We start from the raw sequence: 24,976 nt of genomic DNA on the forward strand, positions 1-24,976 counted from the left end.
GGGACGAGGATTCTTGTGATGTGATTTTCATCAAATTCCGAGACGTGGGCCCGGGGGTCGGGTTTGGCCAATTTTGGGATTTTTGAGTTAATTTGATAATTTTCGTATGGGTTTCATTCCTTTAGCGTATATTGATGGTTATATACTGATTTTTGTCAGATTCGGGGCATTTGGAGGCCGAATCGAGAGGCAAGGGCGTCGCGTTCTAGAGTTTGGCTCAGCATGAGGTAAGTAACGCTTCCAAACTTGGTTCTGAGGGTTTGAAACCCCGAACTATGTGTTCTATGATTACTATTGAGGTGACGCAAATGCCAAGTGACGGGCGTGTGGGCGTGCACCGTGAGAATCGCGGCCTGGATCATTCCATGTCACCGCTTAGTGACTCTTTCTTGGTGATATCTGTGTTGTAATTATGTGATTAAGCTAATGAGCCGTAAATCATGCTAATTATCATGTTAAGGCTTCACGCCTATATTGGTGAGAGCCAAGAGGTCGTTTCTTGCTATCACATCATTAGCTTCATTGGCATTCTGTACTCAGTCCTGTTCATGCATATTATATCATGCCTCAGTCTCGATTATTGTTATCTGACACATCATATCATTGTTCAGGCTAGTACCATGACATTTTAAGCCCGTGTGTGTGAGACAGGAGAGTGATTATTGAGTGAGGCCGAGAGCCTAATATTGAGTGACAGTATGGGATCGGGCTGCACGCCGCAGCGAGATACTGATTATGCCTTCATTGGCTTGTTATAGTGCTTGGGCTGAAAGGAGCCCCTTCGGAGTCTTTACACCCCCACGGAGCGCAGTTGATGATATTGAGGGATGGATCTTCCTTGGACATGGATCTTGTCCGAAGTATTATACCTGGAGATGGATCTTCTCCATAGGGCTGGAATGGCCTTCCTCGGTACAGTACCGAGCGGTTGAGCACTTGTGAGTTGAGGTACACTGAACACTGGTCATGCTATATGTGCATTAGTACATAGAGATTTTCCTGAGTTTTATACTCCATACTGTTTAGACTGCATTTTATTTACTGTTGAGGTATTACTTGAACAGCAAGCATGTCTACTTTTCTGTACAGTTTAAATGTATTACCTATTGAGTTTTGGTTCGTCACTACCTGTCAGTCTATAGTTTGAACTTGTTACTTACTGAGTTGTACTCACGTTACCTCCTGCACCTTGTGTAAAGATCCAGGTATCTCAGGGCACGGTAGCGGCTGTTGACTACTCCAGTTGCGGCCTTCACGGAGATAGCGAGGTAGCTGCCTGGCGACCACAGTTCCACTTATCTCCTTCTCTATCTTCCTATTAGTACTTTGTTGTTATTTCCAAATTGTTTTGGTCTTGTATTATTTCAGAACTATTGTAGCATCGCTCATGACTTAGTAACACCCGAGGTCAGGCTTGTATTTTCCGCTTTGTTTTGACTTTTACTTTATATCTTTTAACGAATTTCAGTTGGAAACATGGTTTTACCTAAGTTTTAAATGAAATATGGATTATTCGGAAATCAGTTGGTTGGCCTAGTTTCACAATAGGCGCCATCACGACCTGGGTTGTTTTGGGGTCGTGGCAAGTTGGTATCAGAGCCTAGGTTACATAGGTCTCACGGGTCATAAGCAGGTTTAGTAGAATCTCGCGGATCGGTGTGGAGACGTCTGTACTTATCTTCGGGAGGCTGCAAAAACTTTAGGAAAAACATCACATTCTTGAATTCTTGTTGTGCGAATTTGTTGATTCTGGTACTAATCTTCTATTATTCTATTCTCTCACAGATGGTGAGGACACGTGCTACCAGTCAGGACGGACGAACACCAGTACCACCAGTTGGGGCCACTAGAGGCCGAAGACGCGGTCGAGGCCGTGGTAGGGGCAGGGGTGTAGCCCGTACAACAGCTAGGGCAGCACCTGCAGGTCCGCCAGCCACCCCAGTTCATGATCAAGCTCCAGCGGGAGATGCTCCAGCAGTACCAGCTCGGACACCGGCTGTGCCTATTTTTATTACGGGTCTCCAGAAGAACTTGGCTCAGATTCTGACCGTGTGCAGCAGTCTTGCTAAAGCGGTCGCAGTTACTACTACAGCAGCTACTTCTCAGGCCGGGGGAGGCACTCAGACTCCCGCCGCTCGTACACCGGAGAAGGTTGCGCAGGGACTTTAGACACCGGAGGCACCACCAGCCCAGTCAGTTACAACTGCTCAGGATTATGTGGTTCCAGTTATGCATGATGATGAGCGGCATTGATTGGAAAGATTTGGTAGATTTCAGCCTCCGACTTTCAATGGTGCAGAGGGCGAGGATGCCCAGGGTTTCTTCGACAAATGTTAGAGGATTCTACGCACAACGGGTATTATGGAGACCAGTGGGGTCTCATTTACTACTTTTTAGTTTTCTGGAGCTGCCTTCACTTGGTGGGAGGCTTTTGAGAGGCGTAGGCCTGTTGGTGCAGCGCCCCTTACCTGGCATCATTTCTCCATTCTCTTCCTAGAGAAGTATGTACCGCATTCCCGCAGAGAGGAGCTGCGCTGGCAGTTCGAGCAGCTGCATCAGGGGGATATGACCATGATGCAGTATGAGATGAGATTCTCCGAGTTGGCTCGTCATGCTATCTGGGTAGTTCCCACAGATAGGGAGAGAATCAGGAGGTTCGTTGATGGCCTCACTTATCAGCTACGGATTTTTCTGACTAGAGAGAGAGTATCTGGCACTTCTTTTTAGGAGGTGGTTGACATTTCCAGAGAGATAGAGTCAGTTCCCCGCCAGAAGCGAGATGAGAGGGAGGCCAAGAGGCCTCAGGGATCTGGTAGTTTTGGTGGTATTCCTTCTGGAGGTCAGTTTCAGCACGGCAAAGGCTGTCCGTTCAGACATGCTCATCCAGCTCGTTCGGGTAACCGTGGTGGATCATCGGGCCATGGTTCTCATAGTTCACATCAGGGTCACTCATCTCTTAGTGCCCTTCCACCTCAGATTTCAGCTCAGGCACCATCAGTTCAGGGCTCATCTATGCCTGGTTCTTCTAGTGGGCATCCCAGCGCGCGGGGCTACCTTCAGTCTCCCCTGCCATTTGCCGGGAGAGGTTGCTTCAAGTGTGGAGATTTGGGTCATATCAATAGGTTCTGTCCCCGTCTTACGGGAGGTTCATCCGAGCAAAGGAGTCAGCCTTCGGCTTCAGCACCAGTTACTTCCCCACCGCTCAGTTAGCTCGGGGTGGAGGTCAGTCAGCTAGGGGTCGCCCTAGAGGGGGAGGTCGGTCAGGTGGTGATCAGTCCCGTTTCTATGCCCTCCCAGCCAGACCAGATGCTATTGCTTCAGATGTTGTGATTATAGGAATCATCTCTGTCTGCCACAGAGATGCCATTGTATTATTTGATCCTGGTTCCACTTTTTCATATGTGTCATCGTATTTTGCTCATTATCTGAATACGCCCCGCGAGTCTCTTGTTTCATCTGTTCATGTATCTACTCCGATAGGCGATACTATAGTTGTGGACCGTGTATATCGGTCGTGTGTGGTGACTATTGGGGGTTTGGATACCTGAGTGGATCTCTTGCTGCTTAGTATGGTTGATATTGATGTGATATTGGGCATGGATTGGTTATCTCTGTGTCGTGCTATTTTGGATTGTCATGCTAAGACAGTGACATTGGCTATGTCGGGGTTGCCACGGATTGAGTGGCGAGGTTCGAGGGATTATGTTCCCAGTAGAGTGATTTCATTTTTGAAGGCCCAGTGGATGGTTGGGAAGGGTTGTCTTTCTTATCTGGCCTTCGTGAGGGATGTTAGTGCAGAGACTCCTACCATTGACTCAGTTCCGGTAGTGAGAGACTTTCCAGATGTAATTCCTGCAGACCTCCCAGGCATGCCACCAGACAGGGATATTGATTTCGATATTGATTTGGTGCCAGGCACTCAGCCCATTTCTATTCCACCGTATCGTATGGCACCAGCGGAGTTGAAGGAGTTGAAGGGGCAGCTTCAGGAACTCCTTGATAAGGGGTTTATTCGGCCCAGTGTGTCACCGTGGGGTGCGCATGTTCTATTTATGAAGAAAAAGGATGGCACTATGAGGATGTGCATTGATTACAGGCAGTTGAACAAGGTCAACATCAAGAACAAGTATCCTTTGCCTCGTACTGATGATTTATTTGACCAGCTTCAGGGAGCGAGGGTATTCTCCAAGATTGATCTCTGTTCAGGGTATCACCAGTTGAAGATCAGGGACTCGGATATTCTTAAGACAGCTTTCAGGACCCGATATGGTCATTATGAGTTCCTTGTGATGTCTTTTGGGCTGACCAATGCCACAACAACGTTCATGCGTTTGATGAATAGCGTGTTTCGGCCTTATCTCAACTCGTTTGTCATTTTTTTGCATTGATGATATTCTAGTGTACTCGTGTAGTCAGAAGGAGCATGAGGAGCATTTGAGAGTGGTATTGCAGCGGTTGAGGGAGGAGAAGCTTTATGCAAAGTTCTCCAAGTGTGAGTTTTGGCTCAGTTCAGTGGCTTTCTTGCGACACGTGGTGTCCAGTGAGGGTATTTTGGTCGATTCGAAGAAGATGAGGCAGTTCAGAGTTGGCCCAGGTCGTCCTCAGCCACGGAGATTTGCAGCTTTCTTCGTTTGGCGGGTTATTACCGTCGGTTCGTTCAGGGATTTTCATCTATAGCATCACCCTTGACCAAGTTGACTCAAAAGGGTGCTCCATTCAGGTGGTCGGATGAGTGTGAGGCGAGCTTTTAGAAGCTCAAGACTGCCTTGACTACAGCTCCAGTGTTAGTTTTGCCATCAGCTTCAGGTTCATATACAGTGTATTGTGATGCTTCGAGAGTTGGCATTGGGTGTGTGTTGATGCAGGAGGGTCGAGTGATTGCTTGTGCTTCTCGTCAGTTGAAGCCCCATGAGAAGAACTACTTTGTCCACGATCTAGAGTTGGCTGCCATTGTTCACGCGTTGAAGATTTGGAGGCATTATCTGTATGGTGTGTCTTGTGAGGTGTTTACTAATCATTGTAGCCTCCAACACTTGTTCAAGCAGAAGGACCTCAATTTGAGGTAGCAGAGATGGTTGGAGCTGCTAAAGGACTATGAAATCACTATCTTGTACCATCCAGGGAAAACCAATGTAGTGGCCAATGCCTTGAGTAGGAAGGCGGTGAGTGTGGGTAATTTGGCATATATTCCTATTGGGGAGAGACCTCTTGTAGTTGATGTTCAGGATTTGGCCAATCGGTTTGTGAGGTTGGATATTTCGGAGCCCAATCGAATCTTAACTTGTGTAGCATCTTGGTTTTCCTTGTTTGATCGCATCAGAGAGTGCCAGTATGATGATCCTCATTTGCTTGTACTTAACGACAGATTTCAGCATGACGATGCCAGAGATGTGACTATTGATGATGATGGGGTATTGAGGATGCAGGGTCGGATATGTGTGCCCAATGTAGATGGACTTCAGGAGTTGATTTTGGAGGAGGCCCATAGCTCGTGGTATTCCATCCATCCGGGTGCCGCGAAGATGTATCAGGATTTGAGATAGCATTATTGGCGGAGGAGAATGAAGAAGGATATTGTGGGATTTATAGCTCGGTGTCTAAATTCTCAGCAGGTGAAATATGAGCATCAGAGACCGGGTAGCTTGCTTCAGTAGATAGATATTCCAGAGTGGAAGTGGGAGCGGATCACCATGGACTTTGTAGTTGGGCTCCCACGGACTTTGAAGAAGTTCGATGCTATTTGGGTGATTGTGGATTGGCTGACCAACTCCGCGCACTTTATTCCTGTGTGTACTACCTATTCTTTAGAGCGGTTAGTAGAGATTTTTATCCGAGAGATTGTTCGCTTGCATGGTGTCCTTGTTTCCATCATTTCAGAAAAAGGTACTCAGTTCACTTTGCAGTTTTGGCGGGTCGTGTAGCGAGAGTTGGGTACTCAGGTTGAGTTGAGCATAGCTTTTCACCCTCAGACGGATGGGCAGTCAAAGCGCACTATTCAGATACTGGAGGACATGTTGTGCGCTTGTGTCATTGATTTTGGAGGGTCATGGGATCACTTTCTATCGCTCGTAGAGTTTGCATACAACAACAATTATCAGCCGAGTATTCAGATCGCTCCATATGAGGCTTTATATAGGAGACGGTGTAGATCTCCACTTGGTTGGTTTGAGCCGGGTGAGGCTAGGCTTTTGAGTACAGACTTGGTGCAGGATGCTTTGGACAAGGTAAAGGTGATCCAGGAGCGGCTTCGTACAGCGTAGTCAAGACAAAAGAGTTATGCTGACAGGAAGGTTCGTGATGTGTCCTACATGGTTGGGGAGAAGGTTCTACTAAAGGTTTCACCCATGAAGGGTGTTATGAGATTTGGGAAAAAGGGTAAATTGAGTCCTCGGTTCATTGGACCGTTTGAGGTGCTTCGGAGGATTGGGGAGGTGGCTTAAAAGCTGGCTTGCCACCTAGCTTGTCGAGTGTGCATCTGGTATTTCATGTTTCTATGCTCCGGAAGTATATTGGCGATCCGTCTCATGTTTTGGATTTTAGTATGGTTCAGTTAGACAGTGATTTTACCTACGATGTGGAGCCAGTGGCTATTTTGGAGCGGCAGGTCCGAAAGTTAAAATCAAAGGATATAGCTTCAGTGAAAGTGCAATGGAGAGGTTGGCCCGTGAAGGAGGCTACCTGGGAGACCGAGCGGGAGATGCGGAGCAGATATCCTCACCTATTTGAGGCTTCAGGTATGTTTCTTGACTCGTTCTAGGATGAACATTTGTTTAAGAGGGGGAGGATGTAACGACCCAGCCGGTCGTTTCATGAGTTACCGCTCCGTTTCCCCCCATTTCTTCTTCTTTATGTCTTGTTCAGCTGTATTATTTGGTATCAGGTTGGTTGGTTTGGGTTCGGAGTGGTTTTGTAGAGGAATGAGACACTTAGTCTCTTTTGAGTAAGCTTAAGTTAGAAAAGTCAACCAGATGTTGACTTATGGGTAGACAGTCTCGGATGTGAATTCTGATGGTTCGGATAGCTTCGTTAGGTGATTTAGGACTTAGGAGCGCGATCGGAATGTATTTTGGAGGTCCGTGGTAGATTTAGGCTTGAATTGGCGAAATTGGAATTTTGGCGTTTTCCGGTCGGCAGTGGAAATTTTGATATCGAGGTCGGAATGGAATTCCGGAAATTGGAGTAGGTCCGTTGTGTCATTTGTGACGTGTGTGCAAAATTTCAGGTCATTCGGTTGAGGTCTTAATAGACTTTTTGATCGTTTACAGAATTCGAAACATTTAGAATCCTTAGGCTTGAATCCGAGGGTGATTTGGTGTTTTGATGTTGTTTTGAGTGCTCCGAAGGTTGGAACAAGTTTGAATGGTTTTATGGGATATGCTTGCATGTTTGGTTGAGGTCTCGAGGGCCTCGGGTGAGTTCCGGGCGGTTAACGGATCATTTTGAACTTTGGAAAGATAGCAGATTTTCTGGTATTTTTGTTGCAGAGATTTGTTCTTTGCGTTCGCGAGAGGGCTCTAGCATTCGCGTAGGGATGTTGAGTGAGGCAAGTGAGTTGCTCTTCGAGTTCACGATGTTGGTCCCGCGTTCGTGAAGGTTGAGGCAGAGTGTGCATCGCAAACGCGTGGCAGAGCTCGCATTCGCGTAGAATGGTGAAGTAGGCTTGGGCATCAGGCCCTAAGGCATAGCGTTCGCAGCCAGTAGAATGCGTTCGCGTAGGCCAAGCTAGGCAAGGCATCGCTTTCGCGAGGTGGAGTTCGCGTTCATGAAAGAGGAAAAGATTGAGCAGTGATTTTTGTGCTTCGCGAACGCGAGGCTTTGACCGCGTTCGCGAAGAAAGGAGCAACTGGGCAGAATGTTTATAAAGCCATCTTCGCGATTTTTAGGTCATTTCTCACCATTTTTGAAAGGCTTTGAAGCTTTTTGAGAGGGATTGAAGAGGGAATCAAAGGGAAACACTTGGAGGTAAGGTTTTTGAACTCAATACTTGATTCTATGGTAATTTCTAACTAAGTAGACATGAAATTAGTGGGATTTGAAGGCTAAAATTGGGGGAATTAGGGCTTGGAATTGGAGAGTTAAATTGGGGATTTGAGGGGTCATTTGAGGTCTGATCTTGATGTTTTTGGTATGTATGGACTCGTGGGGGAACAAGGATTCTTGTGATATGATTTTCATCGAATTTCGAGACTTGGGCGCGGGGGCCGGGTTAGGCCAATTTCGGGATTTTTGAGTTAATTTGATAATTTTCATTTGGGTTTCATTCCTTTAGCGTATATTGATGGTTATATACTGATTTTGGTTAGATTCGGGGCATTTGGAGGCCGAATCGAGAGGCAAGGGTGTCGCGGGCTAGAGTTTGGCTTGGCTTGAGGTAAGTAACACTTCCAAACTTGGTTCTGAGGGTTTGAAACCCCGAACTATGTGTTCTATGATTACTATTGAGGTGATGCAAATGCCAATTGACGGGCGTGTGGGCGTGCACCGTGAGAATCGCAGCCTGGATCATTCTATGGCACCGCTTAGTGACTATTTCTTGCTGATATCTGTGTTGTAATTATGTGATTAAGCTAATGAGTCATAAATCATGCTAATTATCATGTTAAGGCTTCACGCCAATACTGTTGAGACTCGAGAGGTCGTTTCTTGCTGTCATATCATTAGCTTCATTGACATTCTGTACTCAGTCATGTTCATGCATATTATATCATGCCTCAGTCTCGATTATTGTTATCCGACACATCATATCATTGTTCGGGCTAGTACCATGACATTTTGAGCCCGTGTGTGTGAGATTGGAAAGTAATGACTGAGTGAGGCCGAGAGCCTGATTGATGTTCTAAACGTTAATACCACACAAGAGGGGCGGGTGATTTGTGTGGTACCCAATTTTCGCTTTAGAAGAACCTGGTTCTTCTAGGTGTACTTACTACTACTGTTTGCGGAATTAAGAGTGCATAAAATAAAGAACACAGAGATTTTTACGTGGAAACACCTAGCTCAAAAGGTGAAAAAACCACGACCTACTACTCAGTAGGATTTTCCCAAACTTCCACTAAAATCACTGAGCCAAAACAGCATTACAAAACTCTTGTAAACCTAAGGATTAAACTCTAATCCCAGTGTGGCACACAGCCTCAACTGTTGCGACACTTTCAAGTTAACTCTAACTTGAATACTCAAAGTACCTAATACAATTGCTTCTATGAAAGCTGGAAAGGTACAACTTTAAACCACCTACTACAATTGAACTAGAATAAGAATAAACACAATGGAATTGGTTCTTCTATCTTGTCCAAGTAGCTTCAGGAATGCACACTTGAATTTCACATAAATTGCTTGCAAAATTGCCTCGCTCTTTTACTCTCAATTTAGTTTCACATCTGCGTTTGTGCAATTCCTGTAAAAGAGAACAATTACTGTTATTTAATGAGTTAGTAATCAGAGTTTGATTGAGACTCAATTGCTGATCTTCCATCGAAGTTAAGTCCTTGAACAATACAAACTCCAACCCTATCCTTTATCCGGATTGTCCTCTTCCCATGAGGATACTTTCGTTCCTCATCCAATATGCAACATTTTCGATCAGTTCAGGAGATATTGCTGCTTTATCCTTGAGACTTATCTCCTTCACGTGCATCTCACATGTATAGGTTGATAAACACTGTGTCTCACATGATGGACCTGTTCCATGACTGAGTGCATTTGTCATTCTTCAAAACTTCACATGAACTTGGGCCAACAAATTCCCCCTTTTTGATGATGACAAGCTCTGTGCTTTTACTGATAAGAAACTCAGCTTAATCATCAACACTTTAACTTAGAAAGTTTAACTTATCATCAAGGACCAGATTTAATCAGGTTATAAATATCACATTATTCTGAATAACAAGTAAAGCATAATATCTCTTCCCCCTTTTGGCATCATCAAAAAGTTGCAAATATTGTGAGTACCAGATGTTAATAATTACTCATGGCCACTAGGGCAACTGCAAGTGAAAACATGGTTCAATTAATCAATAACCAACAAACAAAATTAACTATTTAGATCAGAATCTACATAGAACAAGAGAAAAAGCAAATTGTCATTGATTAGGATATGTTTTCACAGACATACCACAAAAAGAAAGACAAACATCCAAACATGAGCATTGGGGTTCTAGATATGTTCAAAAACAAGAACTGGAGGACCTAAGGCTTGGAGGAACTAGAGGGCTGGGTTTGGAGAAGGTTGAGCATATTCTGAAGCATTCCTTCACTTTTCCCCTTTTCTTTTGCTAGCTCAGCTCGAAGGCCATCTCTTTCAGCTTCCAAATCAGCAACACGAGCCTGAAGCCTAGCAATTTCAGCATCCTTAGTTCCACACTCTTGAACCAAAGCCCTAACCTTGCTATTCACTGGTGTCTTCAGAGATGAACCAGGTTCAACTGGGGGGTGGCATTGACAGGATAGTCACAAGCCAATAAAGTCCTAACACCAAAATGCTCCTTGCTGGATACCATCTCTCATTTCTTCAAAGGCACCCTTAGCCTGTCCAGCACAGTTGTAAGCATGAACCCATATGGAGTTGCATGTGCCTTGGATCCATTAATGACCCTGTCCAGTAGTTTGACAATAAAAGCAGGCCAATTTATCTGCTTTCCACTCTCAAGGCATTCCATAAGCACCAGGTCCATATAGTTGGCAGTATGCCTCCTCTCATGTCTAGGCAGCAGGCATTTGTTAACAAATTCAAACAACACCTTGTGCTCAGGTCTCATCTCACTCTTCTGAACAAATCTAGCTTCAGGTACATCTTAAGCATTTGCAGCTTCACAAAAGTTCCTAGTGATTTGAAGAGCAGTGGGGAGAGATTCCAGACATGGCCACCTTTGCCTTGTGTAATCATCATACCCTTCACTTGGTATGTCCAGAATCTCACCCAGCTTGATTGTATCAAACTCCACTTTTACACCCTTCACCAGGCTGGAGACTACTCCATTTTTCACAGTGGCATTGGCCATAAACTCTATCAGCTCATTTCTAGCCAGCCTTCCATCCATCTCAAGGACCATGTCCTTCTACCCTTGTGCAGTAAGAGCATCCATCAATCTTCTCATGCCTGGCTCATCCAGATCTTTCAACAACCTTCCTTTCAAAATTTTCCTTCTGCTAAAGATGGAAAACCTATCTTGATCTTTTTCAGATTCCTCTTCTTCTTCACCACTCCACTCTTCATCTTCTTCAACAATTTTCTTTTGTTTTCCCTTTACAGCAGACCTAGTTCTTTTGGCTAAAGAAGATTCAGCAGGTACAGGTACAGAGGAAGACTTCTTGGAAAAAGTCTTGGATCTTTTTGGTTTGGGAGTAGGAACCTCCTCAGTTGTTCCTCTTTCTTGATGGACCAGGTCCATCTCTTCTTTTTCTTCTTCTGCAATCTCAACACTCTCTCCATAACCTTAGCCTTTCCTTTTTCTCTCTTTTTCTTCCTGCTCTCTTCCAGAGCTTTCTGCAATTCTGCTTCACTTTGCTTCACCCTGCTCCTGGTAACTCTTCCCTTAGGTACTGAAGGTACACTAGATTTTGGAGATGATATCTTGCTTTTCTTAGGTGGCTTGGAAGAAGTTGGACACTTATGTGAGGCAGCCTTCCGCTTCTTTGGATCATAACTGGCCCCAACTTCTTCAGCATATCTGCCAGAGTTTCTTCCCTAGATGCACCAGTTTCATCTTGATGCTTGCTTAAATTTACTAGCCCTTCAGCCGCCTCCCCAGAACTATTTCCCCCTGAGTTGTTACCACCTTCTTCAACACCTCCACAAATAGCCAATACTTTTCTTTCTTATTTCCCCCCACATTACTACTGACTCCCTCTCTCTCTTTTTCTTTCTTTTTATCTCCTCTTCTACTAGAGTCAGCCCCCTGTACATCTTTAACAGGACCAACCAAGACAAATCTATTTTCAACCTTTTCAACCACATCAGAGAATACCAAACAAGTATTTACCTTACCAGGGTTTTCTTGAACATTTTCAGTGTCTGAAGACCCGTGTTCTTCACCTTCGCTGGTAGAAATAAAATCATCAGACTCAGAGCTTAGTCAGATTTTTGAGCATGACTTTCTTTCCTCTGGCTAGCCTTCAATTTCTCACTTAGAGCTTTCCTTAAAGCTCCAGAAGCTACAGTTTTTCTAGCTATCATTTTCTGCCTACGAAACCTAGGTTTTGGGTTTTCAATAGGAGGAGTAGATGAGGATGTGTTCGAGGGAGATGCTGGTGGGGGTGTGCCAGGATTATGTTGGGGGTTAGACATGGTGGATTGTTTCAATAAAAATTTGGGAATTTTGGAGAGAAGAATGGTGATCAGAACTTGAGAAGAGTTTTGACGGTTATGGACTAAAGAAGAAAATGTGTGGTGTATTTAAAGATGATTAGAAGTCATTGTAGTAACGGCAGCCTTTTTGCAGGAGTCAATTAGAGGTCTAATCACTTTAGAATTCCGGTCTCCTAGTGATTAATAAGCGACGCTAGATTTTAGGCAAAAATCCCGTTTTATTTAGAGTTCTAGAAGAATGAAACTGGTTCAATGCTCAACGGATAGAATTTCTGGGAATTTGATGAATGTAGGACTTCTGCTCATGATTGAAAAATTAATCTTTCTAATTGTGCAACGTATAGAAAACATACCTGAACTTTCTCATAAGCATATATTGATGAACCAGGTTCTTCAAGTAGAAATCTCTTGAACATGCCTCAAATGTCATAATAGAAAAAACTTTGTAAGAGATCAGTGAGTCATATATACACATGTCACAGGAGTATACTGAATAAAGTATGAAACTGAGTAAGAATTGATCTAGATATTTACACAATAGTTAGAACTCCTAACCAAACATTTTTTTTTCATTTTTTTACATTGTGCATTCTGAACTGGACCTATTAGGTGATCTTAATCATCCCTAATTCCAACCCGTTCCTCTCAAAGTTTTCTCTACTCAGTGCTTTAGTAAAGATGCCAGCTATTTGTTTATCAGTAGCACAGAATTCTATTGAAATCAATCCTTTCTCATAGTTATCTCTTAAGAAGTGGTGTCTAACATCTATGTGCTTAGTCCTCTTATGATGAACATGGTTCTTTGTCATACTTATAGCACTAGTGTTATCACAAAATATTGGAATACATCCCACTTCAATTCCAAAATATACCAGTTGTTGTTTGATCCATAGTAATTGAGCACAACAATAAGCAGCAGCAACATACTCAGCTTCAGCAGTAGATAGGGCCACAGAGTTTTGCTTTTTGGTAGCCCATGACACAAGACATGAACCAAGGAAATGTGCCATACCAGGAAACCTGCATAATCAGCATCAGCATATCCTACTAGATCAAAATTACTACCCTTAGGGTACCAAAGGCACGGATCAGTGGTTCCTTTTAGATATCTCAGTATCCTCTTGACAGCAGTCAAGTGAGACTCTTTTGGATTTGCCTGAAAACGAGCACAAAGTCATACACTGAAAACAATGTCAGGTCTGCTAGCAGTGAGATACAAGAGTGAACCAATCATACCCCTATACAACTTTTGATCAACTGATGAACCAGGTTCATCAACATCTAATTTAGTAGCAATTGCAATAGGTGTGTCTATTTCTTTAGATTCCTCTAATTTTAAACTTTTTGATTAGCTTCTTTTGTGTACTTTTGCTGATGGATCATGGTTCCATTTGGACTTTGTTTGATCTGTAAGCCTAAAAAGAAATTAAGCTCACCCATCATGCTCATTTCAAACTCACTCCCCATTAATTTTGCAAAGTCCCTACTTAGCTTGTCAGTGGTGGCCCCAAAGATTATGTCATCAACATAAATTTGCACAACAAGGAGATCCTTACCTTTTTCCCTTAAGAATAAGGTACTATCTATTTTACCTCTCTTGTAACCATGCTCCAGCAGGAATTTTGACAGTCGTTCATACCATGCTCTTGGAGCCTGCTTGAGTCCATAGAGAGCCTTGTCCAGCTTGTACACATGCTCAGGACATTCCTTACTCTCAAACCTTGGAGGTTGTTTCACAAATGCTTCTTCTTTTAGATAGCCATTTAGGAAGGCACTTTTGACATCCATCTGATGAAGAGTAAATTCCATATGTGCTGCAAAGTCTATGAGAAGTCCGATTGCCTCTGGTCTTGCAACTAGAGCAAAAGTCTCATCATAGTCTATGCCCTCCTCTTGGCTGTAACCTTGGACCACCAATCTTGCCTTGTTCCTTGTAACTGTTCCATCTTCATCAAGTTTGTTACTGAAGACCCATTTTGTAGCAATGACTGATCTGTCCTTGGGTCTTGGTACTAGGTGCCAAACTTGACTCCTTTCAAACTGGTTAAGCTCATCCTGCATTGCATTCACCCAATCTGCATCCTGCAAAGCCTCAACAACATTTTTAGGTTCAGTGATAGATAGAAAAGCATCAAAAACACACAGATTCTTTAATTGTGATCTGGTTTTAACTCCAGATGTTGGATCAGTGAGAATGTTCTCAATGGGATGAGAACTTTGATACTTGTGAGGTTTCACAACCAACTGGCTTCTGCTAGATGTTTCTGCCATTTGCTGAGGAACAGGATCATGAACAGGTTCCTTCAAGAAGTTTATTTCAATTCCTCTTTGATTTCTTCCCCCTGTCAAGTTGCCCTGTATGGAAGAACCTGTTCCATCACCTGTTCCTTCTGTTGGAGCCACTTTGACCTGAGTTGATGCTTCAGTCAAGTCTTTTACCGATCCAATGGCTTCATCTTCATGTTCCTGTCTCTTAGAAAGAATGTTAGTTTCATCAAATACTACATGCACACTTTCTTCTACAAACAAAGTTCTTTTGTTAAACACTTTATATGCTTTGCTATATGAAGAATATCCCAAGAATACTCCCTCATCACTTCTGGGATCAAATTTTCCTAGGGAGTCTTTTCCATTATTGTGCACATAGCACTTACAACCAAATGCCGTAAGATGGGATATGTTTGGTTTTCTCCCTTTAAGTAACTCATAGGGAGTCTTCTCTACCAGAGGTCTGGTCATGCATCTATTTATTATGTAACATGCAGTGTTTACAGCCTCTGCCCAGAAGCTGTGAGGCAATTTACTAGAAAGTAGCATGGTTCTAGCCATATCCTCAAGAGTTCTATTCTTTCTTTCAACTACTCCCTTTTGCTGAGGGGTCCTAGGGGCAGAGAAATTATGATCTATACCATTTTCATCACAGAACTCAGCAACTTGAATTTTCAAATTCAGTTCCATGATCAGACCTAATGGAGGCAAGTTGATTTCCTAATTGTTTCTGAGTATTTCTAACAAATGCAGAAAACATGTCAAAAGCTTCATCTTTGGAGGTTAGAAATAGAACCCAGGTAAATCTAGAATAATCATCAACTAGCACCATTACATATTTCTTTCCACCTCTGCTCATTGTTCTCATTGGACCACATAGATCCATATGGACCAGTTCCAACGACTTGGTTGTACTTACCATTTTCTTGCTTTTGAAGGATGACCTTACATGTTTCCCCTTTGCACATGCCTCAAAAACATTGTCTTCCTTGAACTTGATATTAGGTAACCCTATCACCAAGTCTTTAGAGACTAATTTGTTAAGCTGATTTAGACTTGCATGACCAAGTCTTTTGTGCCACAGGAGGGGATCATTAACCAACACACTTAAACAAGTGAGTTCATTTTCTGAAAGAGTGGACAAATCTACAATGTAAATATTGTTAACTCTTTTTCCCTGCAAAACAATCTTGTCAGTGGTAAGGTTAATCACAAAGCATTTAGTGGAGGTAAAAGCCACAAGGTTACCTCTGTCACACAATTGTGACACACTTATTAGGCTATATTTCAAGCCATCTATCAGGTAGACATTCTCTATGGAATGAGAATCTGTTTTGCCTACCTTTCCAACCCCAATGATCTCACCTTTCTTTCCATTACCAAAGGAGACTACCTCCTTTTAAGTCCTCAAGTGAAAGGAACTGGTCCTTGTCCCCAGTCATATGTTTTGAGCAGCCACTATCCATATACCATATTTGGCTCCTCCCTTTCACTTGGACCTGCAAAGGAAATCAGGGGTTAGTCTTAGGAACCCAAACTAGTTTGGGTCCCTTTCTATAAGCAAAAGGGTGAATCAAATTCCTTCTTGCCCATCCAGGCAGCTTACTTTTTTCTCGAACAAAAGCTTTGTTCTTTTGACTGGCTTTTTCTTTTGCATTACATTCATATTTGTAATGGCCAGTCTTACCACAGTGTGTGCAGATTTTATTTTCAGGAAGTGTGAGGTACTTGCTTTTAGGATCCCATTTTGGAGCTTGAGTCCCATAGCCAAGTCCTCTTTTGTTGCTACTGTGATGCTCTTGCAGCCAGGAGAGTGCATCAGAAGCCTTGTTCCACTTGCAAGTTCTGTCTAGTTCATGTTTCACCTTTCCTAGATCTTCCTTTAAGACTTTGATGAATTCATCTTTCATTTTTCCCAAATTTTTCTAGAGTGAGATATGTGTGATCAGCTTTCTTCTTTCCTGTTCCTAATTTCAGTTTTAAGTTTTCAGACCTAAGTTCTAGGACACTGTAGTCAAGTTCAAGAACCTGGTTCTTCAACTCAGCATTTTTGTTATCACTCTCATTTGCCCTAGACTCTAGACTTTTGCATTTTGCTTTTAGGATCACACATTCCCTAGACAGAACTTACTTCTCATTGTTAATTATTTCAGATTCATCAATGAAGTCTAGTAATAGCTCAGCCAACTTTTCTTTAGACAAGAACTTAATCTTGTCTTTGAGATGAAGAATACTTACCTCTTGTTCATCATCTGATTCTCCGATGGCCATCAGTGCTTGCTCTTCTTCAGCTTCATCTTCTGAGTCTTCATCTGAGGTTTCTCCCCAAGCAGCAACCATAGCCTTGGTTAAACCTTTGTTTCTTTTTTGTTGAACCTGTTCCTTCTTCCTGTTCCTTCATTCAGCTCTTCCTTTCTTCCATTCAATTTCCCATTGAGGGCAGTTCTTGATCATGTGATCAGTCTTACCACACTTGTAGCAACCCTCATTGGTCTGTTTCTCAGGAGCTCTTGTCTTGTTGAAGGTTGTACCTCTTGAAGAACCCTTTCCTCTCATCAGGTACTTTTTGAAATCTCTAGTGATCATAGCCATCTCATCATCTTCCAGATCTGAACCTTCAGCAATTCTGAGAGCTAAGCTTCTCTCCTTCTTGGGGGTATCCATCTTCATGGTTTGCCTTCTCATTTCATAAGCAGTCAGATTTCCAATCAGTTCATCCAGTCTGAGAGTAGCAATATTCTTGGATTCCTGAATAGCAGTGATTTTGCTTTCCCATGTAACTGGCAGAACCCTTGTCAGAATTTTCTCAACCTTGTCTTCTTCAAGAATAACCCTTCCAAGAGACTTAAGTTCATTTGTCAGTGTAGTGAACCTAGTATACATCTCCTGGATAGTTTCTCTTTCCTTCATAGTAAATTCTCATATTGAGAATACAGTAGTGTTCCTCTTGATCTTTTAAATTGAGGTGTTCCTTCATGGGCCACTTGCAAGGTGTCCCATATCTCCTTAGCAGTAGTACAGCTTTGGATCCTACTGTACTCATCTGGACCTAGTCCACACACAAGCCATTTCTTGGCCTTAGCATTTTTCTCCCACTTCCTCAGGCCTTCAGCAGTGCAGTCAGCCCTTGTCTTTGGCACATCAACTCCTTCAGCATTCTTCTTTGTGGTTGCTAGGGGACCATCAGTGACTATGTCCCAGAGTTCATAGTCTTCCCCTATGATGTGATCTCTCATCCTGCTTCCACCAAGAATAGTACTGACCATTGAAAAGTGGAGGCCTAGCAGTGGATTGCCCTTCCCAGTTCTCAGGTAGTGCACTCATGTTGATCTTCTCCTAAGGTGTTAGCCTCTTCAAGGATAACCCACTCTGATACCAGTTGATGTTCTAAACGTCAATACCACACAAGAGGGGGGTGATTTGTGTGGTACCCAATTTTCGCTCTAGAAGAACCTGGTTCTTCTAGGTGTACTTACTACTACTGTTTGCGGAATTAAGAGTGCATAAAATAAAGAACACAAAGATTTTTACGTGGAAAACACCTGGCTCAAAAGGTGAAAAAACCACGACCTACTACTCGGTAGGATTTTCCCAAACTACCACTAAAATCACTGAGCCAAAACAGCATTTACAAAACTCTTGTAAACCTAAGGATTAAACTCTAATCCCAGTGTGGCACACAGCCTCAACTGTTGCGACACTTTCAAGTTAACTCTAACTTGAATACTCAAAGTACCTAATACAATAGCTTCTATGAAAGCTGGAAAGGTACAACTTTAAACCACCTACTACAATTGAACTAGAATAAGAATAAACACAATGGAATTGGTTTTTCTATCTTGTCCAAGTAGCTTCAGGAATGCACACTTGAATTTCACATAAATTGCTTGCAAAATTGCCTCGCTCTTTTGCTCTCAATTTAGTTTCACTTCTGCGTTTGTGCAATTCCTGTAAAAGAGAACAATTACTGTTATTTAATGAGTTAGTAATCAGAGTTTGATTGAGACTCAATTGTTGATATTCCATCGAAGTTGAGTCCTTGAACAATACAAATTCCAACCCTATCCTTTATCCGGATTGTCCTCTTCCCATGAGGATACTTTCGTTCCTCATCCAATATGCAACCTTTTCGATTAGTTCAGGAGATCTTGTTGCTTTATCCTTGAGACTTATCTTATTCACGTGCATCTCACATGTATAGGTTGATAAACACTGTGTCTCACATGATGGACCTGTTCCATGACTGAGTGCATTTGTTATTCTTCAAAACTTCACCTGAACTTGGGCCAACACTGATATTGAGTGACAGTATGGGATCGGGTTGCACGTCGCAGTGAGATATTGATTATGCCTTCGTTGGCTTGTTATAGCGCTTGGGCTGAAAGGAGCCCCTCCGGAGTCTTTACACCCCTAGTGAGCGCAGTTGATGATATTGAGGGATGGATCTTCCCTGGACATGGATCTTGTCCGAAGTATTATACCTGGAGATGGATCTTGTCCATAGGGCTGGAATGGCCTTCCTCGGTACTGGATGACTGCGGTCAGTGATGTATATATATATTCTGGGATGGATCTTCCCTGGGCCGGATGGCCATATACAGTACCGAGCGGTTGAGCACTTGTGAGTGGAGGTACACGGAACACTGGTCATGCTATCTATGCATTGGTACATAGATATTTTCCTCATTTTTATACTCCGTACTGTTTAGACTGCATTTTATTTACTGTTGAGGTATTACTTGAACTGCAAGCATGTCTACTTTTCTGTACAATTTAAATGTATTACCAGTTGAGGTTTGGTTCGTCACTACCTGTCAGTCCATAGTTTGGACTTGTCACTTACTGAGTTGGTGTACTCACGTTACCTCTTTCACCTTGTGTGCAGATCCAGGTATCTCAGGGCACGGTGGCGGCTGTTGACTACTCCAGTCGCGGACTTCACGGAGATAGCTAGGTAGCTGCCTGGCGACCGCAGTTCCGCTTATCTCCTTCTCTATATTCCTATTAGTACTTTGTTGTTATTTCTAGACTGTTTTGGTCTTGTCTTGTTTTAGAACTATTGTAGCGTCGCTCATGACTTAGTGACACCCGAGGTCAGGCTTGTATTTTCCGCTTTGTTTTGTCTTTTACTTTATATCTTTTATCGGATTTCAGTTGGAAACATGGTTTTACCTAAGTTTTAAATGAAATATGGATTATTTGGAAATCAGTTGGCTGGCCTAGTTTCATGATAGGCGCCATCACGATCGGGTCGGTTTTGGGGTCGTGACACATATGTTTTTAGATTTCCAACAAGCTCATCAATAGTTAGCTCCTGCAAGTCCTTCGCCTCTATAATGGCATTCACTTTGCTTTACTAAGAACTGGGCAACACATTGAGGATTTTTCTAACCAGTTTGTTTCCTGGAATATTTTCACCAAGGGAGCGAAGCTCATTAATGATGGAGGTGAACCGTATGAATTTCTTGGACAGACTCATCACCTTGCATCTTTAAGAGCTCGTATTCAGTTGTGAGCATGTCAATTTTAGATTGCTTGACCTGTGTTGTTCCTTCGTGAGTTGTCTGAAGGACTTCCCAGATTTCATTGGTTGACTGACATGCCAATATCCTGTTGTATTCATCAGGACCAATACCACACACCAGAATTTTCTTTGCACGAAAGTTCTTCTCTATGGCCTTTCCATCCGCATCATTAAATTCTTTCCTTGTCTTGGGAACGGCTACACGTGGGTCGCCAAGGTTTTTGATAGGGACAAAGGGTCAATCACATATGACATCCCATAGCTCAGAATCTTCAGCCATGATGAAGTCATGCATCTAGTTTTCCACCATCCATAATATTGTCCATTGAAAATAGGAGGTCTGTAAGTAGACTGGCCTTCTTCGAAATTTGGAGGAGCAGCCATAAGGATCATTTCTAGGTGTTAACCTGATAGATAGAACCTGCTTTGATACCAATTGATAGAATATAAGGGTCCACCAAACTCTATAGAGAACCAGGTTCTCTATCAGATTTAGCAGTACAAACACATGCAGCAATAAATAAATGACAAGAGGAATTTTACGTGGAAAATTGCAGCTCAACGGGATTAAAAACCACGACCTACCCTTGTAGGATTTCAACTTCACTACTGAGCAACTTTTAGATTACAACCTATGCAACCTAGAAATTAATCTCTTAATCCTCACTAACTTGTAATACTCTATTATAAGCCACTTTGTAATAACTTTATTACAAAGACTTTACAACATGACTAACTCTAGCCAAGACTCAAACACACAGGTTTAAGGTTTACAAAGAGTTTCCTACAGAATGCTTCTAAACAAGCTAGGTAGGAATTACAATTGAAGAACTATTACAAAGTTACAACTCAACTAAAGACATATAATGACTCGATGTGGGAACTAGTCCGTAGTTACTTTGTTCTTTGTTCTTGAAGCACTTGAAACTTGTTTGCTGGATGGTCACGTGAGTAAGCTTGAGTAAAATCTCTAAGTGTTCAAGTGAATGTGTTTTACCTTCCTTGATTGTATATATACATGTGTGACATCACTTACAATGATGTAAGCAAGGTAGGTAAAAAAGTCTTCCACAGAAAGTTGACTGTTGCACTGTTCCTACACTGTAGCGTGTGCAGGCAGCAACTTTCCAGCTGGAGAGTTGACTTCGTATATTCTCCTCGGGAACTAGTAGGGACCTGTTACTTCAGCTGTTCCTTCCACTTTGAAGAGTTGAATCATATCCCACACTGAATCACAACCTGGAACCTTGTGATCTTAAGGTCATGCCAATGTGTTACAGGTTCCTTATCTGGTTCTGGATGGTAAGTTTGTTAGATCATCAAAAAATAAAGTGAAGTACGTATGGCCAAAGTACTTGCAACCTATCAACAGACATTGTTGATATCATTAGCTGCCATACCTAATTTTTCTCTTACTAAGGAAGGAATAAAAATTTGTTAGTAACAAGTATCAAAGCAATTACACAATTGTCTATGCCCCACGGTGGGCGCTAAACTATTTACCCGTAAAGCGATACAGTCGAATTTGTAATGCGATTTATAGACAAGTAAATCGATTTGACCTAAAAATACGAAATAAATAAGAATAGAAATAAGATGATGAGATAAAATAAAAGAAAATACAAGCATGGATAAGTGTTTAGCTTCTCTGGTAGAAGTGGCAAGAACAAAATAAATAAAGCAATTCTATAGAATGTCGGCAGATTATAGCTTTTTTCCGTACAGAATATTTTTTTTCTACCAATGATGCTAATTCCCCTATTTACAGCTTTATTTAGAGAGACCAGATCCCTAAATCAAGCTCCTCTTGAATTGCGAATAAAATCGTCATTGATGGTTGCATAACGATTGGTTATAATTGCAGATATTCTGTATAACTGTTGTTCATTGAATGCTATCCGGTGTCAATATTTTGAACCTTTGTTATCAGCTACTCTATCTTCAGGATTCATTCAACATCAGTCACATATTTGTATCCGGCGCCAGCTGTTTGATGACTCACATCCTACTTGTCTTTCATTTCACGTGTCATTTTGTCATTCGCCCAACTGTCACTAACCAATTTTATCCCATACAAATAGTCTGGTGAGCATGCAAGTGATCATTGCAATTAGAACTGCAACTCCACTAATAACCTAGTTTGATTTTCCCGTTGTCTTATTAACATTGAAGTGAAAAGTCATAAATTCATTTAGATGACCTTCAATCTTATATCAACTTGTCCAAGATCCGAAATGACTTGGCATCTAAAGTCGGATGGTCAGTGCATCAGTTGCTAGATTAGGGTTCTGGCTCTTTTGCACTACATTTTCTCTATATTTCTTCAAGTAGACATTTGAATGAGTGACACTTGTGCAATACAAATTTTAAAAGTTAAGATTTTATTAGGTTAAACAAATTAAAACTTAAGATTATATTAACTTTACAAGCATCTATTTAATAACTGTTGTTAAGGGAATAAGTTCTGGAAAATGACTTGCCAATTTCGGTTAAAAAGAATACCAACTCCCACCAATTTGGAACTCACTAATATAATGATTTCCGTTTAAATTTTTCTACGTCAAAATATAAAATTATATTAGTGAAATAAGTTAATTTAATGTAAGCATTTGTGAGAGAGGAAGATTAAAGCTATTTCAAAATTTCTAGAAAAAAATTAAAATGTAAAACACGGCAAGGAAACATGATATGATCACACTTTATGTAACTTTTTTGTTGTTTAATGCAATGTTTGTCTTTCATGACCCAAAAAAAAAAAAAATCACGCTTTCTATCGTGGGTAGCAAAATGCTATTTTTCAAAATTACAAAATGGGAACAGTTCTCAACTAGGACAATCTTGTACTAACTAAGGCTGTATGGTGGACCGGTCTGGGACCGGGACCGGACCGGGCCCGCGGTCTTAACGGGCTAAACGGTCCCGGCGGGCCGGTCCTGGTGGGCCGGTCCCTGATGGTGTAGAAAGCCCGTGGCGGGCTGGTCTCTTGCGTGAGGCCCACGAGACCGGGACCGCTAAGCCCGGGACCGGCAGGCGGTCCTGGGCCGGTTCAACCGGGCCTAACGGTCCTAACAGGCTCCAACGGCTCTTTTCTAAAAAAAAAAAATTTTTTTTTTTTTTAAAAAAAGATCAACGGTCAGATTTTAAAATCTAGCCGTTGGCCTTTAATTTTCAACCGTTTGGAACTTTAAAAAATAGCCATTTGGCCCCCAAACATTATTTTAACCCCAAACTTTATATAATTACACTTTTTTCCAATTCTCAACTATAAATACCCCCTCATTCTTTCATTTTTACTCACCAATTCATCAATCTATCTCAATCTCTCTCAATCTATATCTAATTTCTCTTCTATAATTGCTTATTTTATTATTGCAATTTCGTGAAAAATTGTGAAGTTGGTGAATTGAAGTATTCAAGTCTTCAACGATTTTCAATTTTCAAGAAGTTGTTCGGCAATTCGGTAAACTCGTTCCAACTCTTAAGTTTTAAGAATATATTTTTGTGTGTTTAATTTGCATAATTGTAATTAATATGGCATTTTCTTTGAAAAAAATATTTGGTGGTAAGGGAAAAGCTAAAATTGGTGAAAGTAGTCTCCAACTTACTACCCTTCCCCCGGCTCCCCGACCCAGACCTGTTACCCGTCCTGCTGCTCCTATTATTCTTGATAGTGATAACCCTTGTTTTCAATTTTCCGATAGTGAATTTTGCCATAATGTTGCACCAGGTGAACAATTAAATGAAGAAGTTATGAATGCTCTTTATCCTAATCAAACTATCTTAGAAAATGATGAGGAAAATGAGGATGTAGATGAAACCCAACCGGATTTAGATGATTCACCTACTAGTCCTGTTAATAACCCAATTGATGCCCCGCCCGACCCACCTGTAGAAACCCCTACTTTTAATAGACAACCTTCTAAACGCCTAGAAACATCAATAGTTTGGAATTTTTTTACTCAAGTAAGAGAACAAAATAAGGCTAGGTGTAAAACTTGTGGGAAATTGCTGGCGCATAAATATACTGGAGACCGTAGTGGTACGGGTAGTTTGGCTAGGCACATACAAACACACCCTAGAGATAAAGTTAAATATTTACAAATGAAAGCGCAGCAAGAGGGGACAAGTGTAGATACTGCGGTTAACCCTAGTACAGGTTCAAATCTAGTTCAACCAGGAATTAACACTGTGACCGGTGGTATTTTATATTACGATCCTAATAAAGATCGTGAAGAATTAGCAAAGATGGTTACTGTTATGTGCTTACCATATACTTTTCCTTCTAACCCTAACTTTGTGCATTATATTAGAAAAGTTTTTAATCCTACTTATAAAGGTTGGCCTCGCGCAACAGTTAAGAGCGATATTTATAAATATAAACATGAATATGAACAATATTTGCGGTATTTATTTACTCATATAACTAATCGGCATCCATGTCAGTGAAATCCATGGCCTCCCAAGAATCATATTTGCTAAGCCATTTCCATATCTACAACTTGGTGAAATTTGTATCTTAACGACGCCTTCTGTGAATTGTAGTAAGTATTGCTGTCCCCTTTTGTACAACACTAGAGTGGTCAATTCCGACAAAGTATGCGCCTTTGGAATTTAATTTATCCTCCGCTTGCATCTCGCGCATACTCGATTAAAATAATGTTTTACAGACACTACTGGGATCAACCAAAACTCGTTTCACGTTAGTGTCATGTACAAAGTAAAGATATTAGCATGCATTGTTATGCGAGTTTATGAGTCCCTCGGCGTCTGCGTCATTGAATCTAACATTATTTCCTCTTCCAGACAGTCGAGCCGCTTCCCGTGGGTAATTTTTACTTTTTGAAACCTTTTTATATGATACATCGTTGACTCTTCAC

This window comes from Nicotiana attenuata, chromosome 9 (genome assembly GCF_001879085.1).
Source record: "Nicotiana attenuata strain UT chromosome 9, NIATTr2, whole genome shotgun sequence".
Lineage (NCBI taxonomy): Eukaryota > Viridiplantae > Streptophyta > Magnoliopsida > Solanales > Solanaceae > Nicotiana > Nicotiana attenuata.